Source organism: Nyctereutes procyonoides, unplaced genomic scaffold (genome assembly GCF_905146905.1).
Source record: "Nyctereutes procyonoides isolate TBG_1078 unplaced genomic scaffold, NYPRO_anot_genome, whole genome shotgun sequence".
In the NCBI taxonomy this organism is placed as follows: domain Eukaryota; kingdom Metazoa; phylum Chordata; class Mammalia; order Carnivora; family Canidae; genus Nyctereutes; species Nyctereutes procyonoides.
Genome location: NW_026575134.1, coordinates 30,102,486 through 30,112,503, shown reverse-complemented (window position 1 = coordinate 30,112,503; position 10,018 = coordinate 30,102,486). Strand labels below are relative to the sequence as shown.

Sequence of the window (10,018 nt, the reverse complement as noted above, 5' to 3'; positions counted from 1 at the left end):
CATGATAAATAAAAATAAACAAATGAAAAACTCCTGAGTAAGTCATGAGGCTCCAGATCAGGTAAAGTCTTTTCTCCCAAAGGAATCTTTATTTCCCATGTGTACTTTATAAATACAATTTAAGTATTTCTGGTCATTAAAATATAAGAAACAAGAGTATTTCATTTTTTTATCCCAGCACTCTTGCCTGTAGCAGACCTCAAACACTTATTTATGGGATTAATGAATAAATCAGTGTTCTGAATCAGGGCATGATGAATGAATGACAGCTGTATTTTCTTATGAAGATGCAAAATGTGGATGCATATGTGAAAGCAAACACTACACTGGGCAAAGTTAAATAGGCAAGGAAGGCTTTATTCAAGAATATTGCCATAGCAGAAAGACCCCAGAACTCAGTCTGACTCAGTTCCATTCAAACAAATGGTGACGGGTTGGTCTGCTCTTCTCTCTCCCTCTCTCTCTCTGCTCTCACTCTCACTCTCACTCTTTCCTTAGCACTAGGGTGAGCTAGTGGAAAGGATAGGGGAGGTTGACTAGTGGAGTGTGTCCACCATGTCGAATTTTTCCTGAATTTGCAAAATTATTTCCTGTATGAGTAGGCTTGCTGTCTTGCTGTCACCCACTGAAATTAGCTCACTCTTTTTCTTTCTTTCTTTCTTTCTTTCTTTCTTTCTTTCTTTCTTTCTTTCTTTCTTTCTTTCTTTCTTTTTCTTCCTTCCTTCCTTCCTTCCTTCCTTCCTTCCTTCCTTCCTTCCTTCTTAAAGATTTATTTATTTATTTATTTATTTATTTATTTATTTATTTATTTATTTATTTATTTGAAACACACAGAGAGGGGCAGAAGCAGGCCCTTCTTCCTTGCCTATTTAACTTTGTCCAGCGTAGTGTTTGCTTTGACACATGCATCCACATTGTACATCTTCATAAGAAAACACAGCTGTCATTCATTCATCATGCCTTGATTCAGAACACTAGTTTATTCATTAATCCGATAAATGTGTGTTTGAGGTTGGCTACATGCAAGACTGCTGCGATAAAAAGATGAAATATTCTTGCTCCTTCTTCTGCCCTGCAGGGAGCCCAATGCGAGACTCAGTCCCAGGACGCTGAGATCATGCCCTGAGCCAAAGACAGATGCTCAACCACTGAGCCACACAGGTGTCCTGGGCTCATACTTCTTAACAGAGATGTGTGATACAGGATACAGGCTCTAATCTTCCTTGGTGATTGCATTTCAAAGGCATTGCTCCCAGATACCTGATAAAGACAATCCTGGGTCATAAAACTGGCAAGATGATTTTTAAAAATCTGCTGTATATTTCAAAGGGGCAGAGAAAGAATTTACAATTATAAGTTTTGTAAAGTAAATGCTCTATAAAGGGAAGTTCCTTTGGTCAGGAAGAAGACTGTCTAAAGTTTAGTCAAGCTAAGGGCTCGTTACGTGCATCTTAATTTGACAGAAATTGATTACAAGGGAAAATCTCTTCTCCCGGTGTATGAGAACTGGTAACTATTTCTGTTTTATTAATATTCAAGGAAGGTCAGATATGAGAATATCATTATGTGAATTCAGTGAGAATAAAGATATAACTATTATTTTTTGCACCGGATTTGTCACCAGAACATAGGCTTTGGGAAAACTGCCTCTAAACCTTCAGCAAAATGGAAAAAGAAAAGACTCACATCCACATCATTATCATTGGGCACATAGATTTGGACAAGGCTACCACTCTTGGTCATCTGATTTACAAATGTGGTGGGATTGACCAACTATCAAAACATTTGTGAAGGAGGCTGCTGAGATGAGGTAGTGCCTGGGTCTTGGATGAACTGAAAGCTGAATGTGAACGTGATATCACCATTGATATCTGCCTGAAAATTCAAGACCAGGAACTATTATGTGACCATCATTGATGCCCCAAGGTACAGAGTGTTTATCAAAAACATGATTACAGGGATCCCTGGGTGGTGCAGCGGTTTGGCGCCTGCCTTTGGCCCAGGGCGCGATCCTGGAGACCCGGGATCGAATCCCACGTCAGGCTCCCGGTGCTTGGAGCCTGCTTCTCCCTCTGCCTCTCTCTCTCTCTCTCTCTCTCTCTCTCTCTGTGACTATCATAAATAAATAAAAATTAAAAAAAAAAAACATGATTACAGGCACATCTCCAACTGACTGTGCTGCTGGTGTTGATGGATTTGAAACTGGTATCTCCACGAATGGGCAGACCTGAGAGCATGCCCCCCTGGTTCACACACTAGGTATGAGACAACTAATTGTTAGTGTTAACCAAATGGATTTCCCCGAGCCACCCTACAGCCAGAAGAGAGACAAGAAAATCCTCAAGGAAGTTAGCACCTACATCAAGAAAATTGGCTGCAACCCTGATCGTATCTGTGTCAATTTCTGGTTGGAATAGTGACAACATGCTGGAGCCAAGGGCTAACATGCCTTGGTTCAGGGTGGAAAATCACCCATAAAGATGGCAAAGCCAGTGAAACTACACTGCTCGAAGTCCTGGATTGCATTTTGTCACCAACTGGTCCAACTGACAAGCCCTTGCATCTGCCCTGCCATGATGTCTACGGAATTGGTGGTATTGATACTGTCCCTGTGGGCTGAGTGGAGACTGGTATTCTTAAACCTGTCATAGTGGTCACCTTTTCTCCAGTCAACGTTACAACTGGAGTAAACTCTGTTGAAATACACCATGACGCGTTGAGTGAGGCTCTTCCTGGGGACAGAGTGGGTTTCAGTATCAAGAATGTATCTGTCAAAGATGTGCATTGTGACAGTGCGGCTGGTGACTGCAAAGATGACGCACTAATGGAGGCACGTGGCTTCATAGCCCAGGTGATTATCTGGAACATTCCAGGCCAAATCAGTGCTGGATATGAACCTATGTGAATCGTCATACAGCTCACTTTGTTTGCAGGTTTGCTAAGCTAAAGGAGAAAATTGATTATTGTTCTGGAAAAGAAGCTGGAAGATGTCCTCCAGCTCTTAAAATCTGGTGGTTCTGCTGTCATTTATATGGTTCCTGGCACGCCTGTGAATGTTGAGAGCTTCTTTGACTATCCTACTCTGGGTTGTTTTGCTGTTTTTGACATGAGACAGATGGTTGTTGCGTGGACAAGACAGCAGTTGGAGCTCGCAAGGGCACCAAATCTGCCCAGAAAGCTCAGAAGGCTAAATGAGTATTGTGCCCAATACCTCCCACCCTACTCTTAACCAGTGGCGGAAGAATGGTCTCAGAAGTGTTTCTGTCAATTGGCCACTTAGGTTTAATAATAAAAATCTGGATCATGATACTAATGTATCATAAAAGCTTCTGAAGGAACAGCGAATATTCTGTGGGCCATTTGGGTTTTTGTGTGTATGTGGCAGTTTTAAGATATTAGTTTTCAAAATCAGTACTTTTTAATGGAAACAATTTGACCAAAAATCTGAAACCCATTAAAACAAAAGTTTATTTATTCATTCATTTAAAACAAAAGTTTAATGAGAAAAAATATATGACTATTAAATAACAGACCACTTATGTGTTAGTTAATAGAAAAAGAAGCTTAGTGCATGTAGTATTTCTCTGTCTTTAATCAGCTGGTATTAAATACTAATCCCTTAATCTTTATTATTGTTATTTTTTAGCCCATCACTTCTGTTGGATGATAGTCATGCTGGATTGTAGCCCCTGCTGATTCTCTACACTAAAAAATCTCTCCTCTGATTTGAAGCCTGAGGCATCAGAGGTAAGTGAGAAATGGGTTGTCATGTATGTCAAAACTCTTCATCTTTGTCACTGTTACATTTCACACTTTGTCAGCTCATGTCTCGGGTTTTCTTGTCATGTTTCTTGCATGGCTCTTTTGCTTTTCTCTTTAACAGGAACCAACTTGCTCTTGCCTCTTCTTCTTGGCCATAAGCATACACATCTAGTATACATAGTGGAAGTTGGTGAAACTAAAATTTCTGGTAGTTCCAGATTGTTTACACATTGTGTAGAATATAAGAAAAGAACTTGAAGGACATTATACTTTCTAGGATTATGACAGTTCATGTATGGATGAGATTTCCATTTGAGTTGAGTAGAATTTTCTTTGCACATGTGAAATGAACTTAATTACCAAGTTTTGTTTTTAAACTCTGATTTTGCTTTAAAACTGTAATTGATATAAATTTAAATATATATATCAATATAATTGATATGAATTCAAAATTATTTAAAGTAACATGAGCATACTTTTTAAATTTATGAGACAATCTATTGTCATTGAGTAAGGTTTATTTTTGAAAAGGAAGATTCTAAAGCCTCAGTTTCACCTTCTGTACAACAGAAATAATGTTTTGTGATAAATGTTTTATTAGAACAGAGTGTATGCCTTGCATTAGGAAAATACAAGAGTACATGAGACATAGACCATAATGAAATTATAGAAAGATAAGGATTTTTATTTAAATGAAGTGTCCACAGTGATATCTTTAAAAAAATAAGAGTATAAAAATGATACCTAACAGTAACTTATTTTCAAATGCACTTAAATCATTAGTCAAGTGGCACTGAGTTTATTGCGTGATTATGGATGCTACATCAGAGGAAAAACAGCTTGCCTCCCTCAGATAAAAATATGTGCTCGCTTCATTCCATGAAGGCAATTGCTTCTGGCTTTGTTATAAATAATCCTGTGTTATTTGTCTCTTACAATTCTGAAACATAAGTAATTTTTCCTTTAATATAACCTCAGACATAATCGTGATTAAATTGACTTGCAGATACAAAGTTGAACTCGAATATTTACAGAAAGATTTTTAAGGACAGTTCTGTATGGATAATGGAACCTAATTGGAGATACGCATTACCAACTGTAACATAAAATGGGATTTTTGATAGAGTCATGGGAGCCACGATGTGGCAGTAATTTCCTCATCATGTATCTTACATTGCGTCAGAGAAAATGCATACCTCCTAACATAGCCAAAAAGCATCTACCTGATAGGAATTCAGATAAGAACTAGATTATTATACTGCATCCAAAATCAAATTTCTATCAAATCAATTACAGACCAAGTTGAAATAATTTAGAATTTTTAATTTGCTCTATAGAAAAATTCACTCAGTTTTATTCATTCTTTTACTCAATCGACAAATATAAGTTAGAGTTCAAACAGAATTAAGGTATCATCATATGAAATTAGAAAGTTCTAAGTTTGATTTATAGCTCTGTATTCTACAAATGATGCTAGTGATTTTGTTATAATTAGATTGACAATTCATTGTCCACTGTGATCTGCCGAGGTGTTTTATTTAAATATGAATATGACAGGCTTCCATGTGACTGACTCCCAGATGCAGTTCAGCCTTTAGTATTTCTCGTGTTTTCCTGGGTAGTGAAAATCTAGTCCACTGTGCCTTGGCACCTGGTATTCCTGGTATTGTGATATCCCTTTATCATTACCATGCTCTCTTTTGGAACATGCAAATTATTCTACTCTCTCCACATCTTGCTAGAGTCATTGGGGGACCTTCAGTAAGACCAAGCCAGGACCATGCAGCCATTCCAACTATGGGGTTCTTGCTTCCTTCCTGGGCTTTACCTGAGACAGGTGGCAAAAATCACCTGTGCTTGGATTTTAAAAATGCTATTTTCTATCCATACTTTACTCTAAACTCAAGTCCAGATGGAAGGGGGCATGGGGAGGGTAGGTGTAGCTTGGGGGGTTTCTTTAGAAACCTGTTAGCAGTTATTCACTCCATATTTCTTCAAGTCCTAGAGGAGCTAACAGAAGGAGAACCAGTAGTTCTTCACTAGTCCTCCAAGTAGTAGTATAAACAATGAAAATCTGAGGAGCATAATCCACTAGTAAGTTTGTGTTTATGACTGAGTCTCGGGTAGCGCAGAATTAATTCAAGAATCACCTTAACTGCTTAGCTATGAATTATTCCTTTGGTGGCAAACTCACTGAAGACCAGGAGATACTGGTTGACCTCATTTCTGCAGCTGGTGTTTGATCTGATGATGACAAATTGATTCTTAAAAAACTTATTTAGCTTCTCATTAAACACATTATTGAGCAAAATTAGTTGCTCCTTTGTGGAAATATTATAACCTCACATAATATCCTTAATTTCAACAAAATATTTTGTTTTATTGTTTACAACAAAACATAGAGGTTTTAACAGCTCTCTCTCTCTTTTTAAGAAGTGTACAATCCACAGTAATTTTCAGTAATTTATAAAGTTTAGTTTTGTTGAGCATTATTCTGAATCTTAGAAGATTTGGCTTTTTGGTATTTACCTCAATGAATGCTTTCAAGTAGTGAGCAGTGTTCTCTTGACATGAGGCAGAAACATAGACATTGATGTCAGAATAGTCAGTAAAAGAGGTAAGGTGGGGGGGAAATGGAAGAGAGTATAAAGAAATCCAGACTAGAAGTTGTCTATGGTATTGTTCCATTCTGTCAGAGGTTCCTTTAAGTTAATTATGCCATAGATTAGATAGTCTTGTGGCTGAATCACCAGTGAGTCAGGGCCAGGCAGGACTAGGTTGGGAGAAATAGATAGGGGGCGATGGGACCAGACTCACAGAAATCCCCCAAATGCTGAGATGTAAGGAAACCAGAAATAAGGGAAGAGACAAGACCACCTGGTCCTGGATGTTAGGGAGTATTTTTCTTTGGTGGCTACAATGAAATCACAGAAAATCACCAGACCACAAAGAAGTAAGTCATTAAGGGTGTAGTCCTTGCTCAACCCAAGATGGCACAAGACTCTCAAGGCCACGAGCTTCCCCATCAGTTCTGAATAAAAGATTGCCACTAAAAGCCCTCAGTATCAGAAAGGGACACAGAACATAAAGACTCCTAACTCTGGGAAATGAACTAGGGGTGGTGGAAGGGAAGGAGGGCGGGGGGTGGGGGTGAATGGGTGACGGGCACGGAGGGGGACACTTGACGGGATGAGCACTGGGTGTTATTCTGTATGTTGGTAAATTGAACACCAATAAAAATTAATTTATTAAAAAAAAAGCCCTCAGTAGCAGCCCTGTCAGGACCCCTCTCACTCCTGAGAGCTTTCTCTGTATCTTCATTTAATAAGCTTCTATCACTTTACTCACTCTCCTTTGTCCACGAGATTCATTCTTGGACTCCATGACACAAGAACCCAGCCTTACCTCCAACACCTCACCCCACATCTACTTCATCTACTTTGTTGGGTTACGTTATCCATATGCTTCACCACTCACTCCTGGTTATTCCCCGAGTCATCAAAGGTTGCCTCTTTGAACACAAAGCAATATGACAAAGCTGTGTTCATCAAGACAGTGTGGTACTGGCACAAAAACAGACATATAGATCAATGGAACAGAACAGAGAACCCAGAAGTGGACCCTGAACTTTATGGTCAACTAATATACGATAAAGGAGGAAAGACGATCCACTGGAAGAAAGACAGTCTCTTCAATAAATGGTGCTGGGAAAATTGGACATCCACATGCAGAAGAATGAAACTGGACCACTCTCTTGCACCATACACAAAGATAAACTCAAAATAGATGAAAGATCTAAATGTGAGACAAGATCCCATCAAAATCCCAGAGGAGAACACAGGCAACACCCTTTTTGAACTGGGCCACAGTAACCGGAGAAGGACAAACAGTGTATGTTCTCATTCATTTGGGGAATATGAATAATAGTGAAAGGGAATATAAGGGAAGGGAGAAGAAATGTGTGAGAAATATCAGAAAGGGAGACAGAACATAAAGACTTCTAACTCTGGGAAATGAACTAGGGGTGGTGGAGGGGGAGGAGGGTGGGGGGTGGGGGTGAATGGGTGACGGGCACTGAGGGGTACACTTGACGGGATGAGCACTGGGTGTTATTTTGTATGTTGGTAAATTGAACACCAATAAAATTAATTTATAAAATTAAAAAAAATATGACAAAATCAAAGGGTAGCATTAATATGGTTAGGAATTTGGGGTGACAAGATTTTAAATTGATATTTTCTCTCATCCTCTCCAACCCCCTACTCCCCCCCACAAAAGGAAACCAACTAGACATAAATTCTTAGCAACACAGGACACAATTATTTTTAAAACACCTAACACTGTGGCATTTCTATTTTAAAGTTGAAAGATAATTTGTCCCTAAAATATTTATCAATATGTCTCTTTCTTTTTCTATGCCTTGCTACTTGCTGCATTTGATAATGTTATTCTGACTTGATTTTGAATGCCTCATCTTCTTTCTTTTTATCTTCTGCTTGGATTATCATCTTTATCCGATATGATTTATTTCCTGGGGTTGCATACACATTTTCACATGAAAAAATTAGAAAAACAATAATCAAATTAAAAAAAAATCTCTTGAATCTTGGAACATGACTCAGCATATTTTCCAACACCTTAAGGGTTTTATCATATGAGATTTCAGAAGTCAGTATTTGAGATAGGAAAGTAATTATGGGTGTACCTGTGTATTTCTTCTTCCATTTTTGTAAGACCCTCAGGGCCATCCTGAAGGTGCTAAGCAGTTTGAAGTATGATGAAAGACACATAAGGAATGGCATCTTTTTATATGCAGGGATATCCTTGTCATAAAGTCGGACAGACTTTGAAAAGTCAAGGTTAAAGCTAGTTTACTTAATATTAGGGAGCGTAGCTTTCATTAAGTCTTGAATTTTCATTCATATCATTTTGCAAGTGGGACCAATCACTCTGTGACAATTAGGCAAGCAAAATGTATGTGTTTATGAGTGAGCTACTTATCAGAAGACAGTAAGCATTTGTCTTATGAAGGACACATTACTGTCAAACGAACATTTAAAAAGAATAGTTTTATGAGTCTCTCTTTTTTTTTTTTTTCAGCAGAGATGTAAACAATGTCTAATTTATTTCAACCCAAGGGTCTGATTTATCAGCATTGCCCTCATTAGTTGTTGCTGTTGTTGTTTTCCTCTAATAGTTTTGTTTGGTACCGCTTTTCAATAGCATTTAGGGAACCCTAACAAAGTCAGTGTATCCAGAGGAGTCATTTGGAGGCAGAAAATTTCTGCAGTCACAAGTTAAGCAAAGCTTTCATATACTTGCTGCTAAAAATTGGTAGTTATCCTGGTAAACCCACAAAATTAATTTGTTAACCTGACCTTTACTGCAAAGTTTCGACCCAGTAAGGAACATGGCCTGTATTGTTTTTGTTCCTTGGTAGTATCCTCACCCTCCCCACAAAATGCTACTAAATCAACTTCAGAATAATTCTGTAAGAAAAGAGTTATATGGGGATTCTATAAGCTCCATGACATCCATCCATTAAAAAAAATAATATATATATATATATATATATATATATACACACACACACACACACACACACACACACTCTTTATACTTGTATAATGTTAAAGGAAATGGGTTGAAAATAAAAGTATTGAGTATTTGTGAGGTTTGCTTTCCTAAATTATGTAAACTGTCATCTTCAATTTTTATTTGTTCTTAAGACCCAATCTGGAAAGTATTCAGGGCCTACAATTTTCTTCTAGAGCACCTTTCTTTAAACATATTGTATTTATTTCATTTTATATTTGTGGAGGTAAGATGCAAGGTAAAATGAAGAATGATATAAAACAACTCTTCAAGAAAAAAAAATATACTTGAAAATAATCCTCTCTAATATAAAAGGATTACATATAGTCAAAGTTTCATAATTATGATATAAATTAATTTTCATTTATAACATATTCAAGGTAAAGAAATTTACATTTAAAATGTAAATTGAGGCTCCTGGGTGGCTCAGTCAGTTCATCAGACTCTTGGTTTCTGCTCAGGTCATTATCTCAGGGTCCTGGGCTAGAGCCCTGCCTTGGGCTCTGTGCTCAGCGAGGCGTATGCTTGAGGATTTTCTCCCTCTGTCCCTCCTCCTCCCCCTGCTTATGTTCTTTCTCTCTCCCTACAATAAATAAATAAATCTTTTAAAAATAAATAAAATGTAAATTAAATCTGAAGTAAATCTTTCAGAAGAATTAAA

General features: G+C 37.7%; 1 pseudogene; it reads left to right on the top strand.

Moving 5' to 3' along the window:
• The first annotated feature begins 1,665 nt into the window (after positions 1 to 1,665).
• Positions 1,666 to 3,195, top strand: LOC129494379 (elongation factor 1-alpha 1-like; annotated as a pseudogene).
• The last annotated feature ends 6,823 nt before the right edge of the window (positions 3,196 to 10,018 follow it).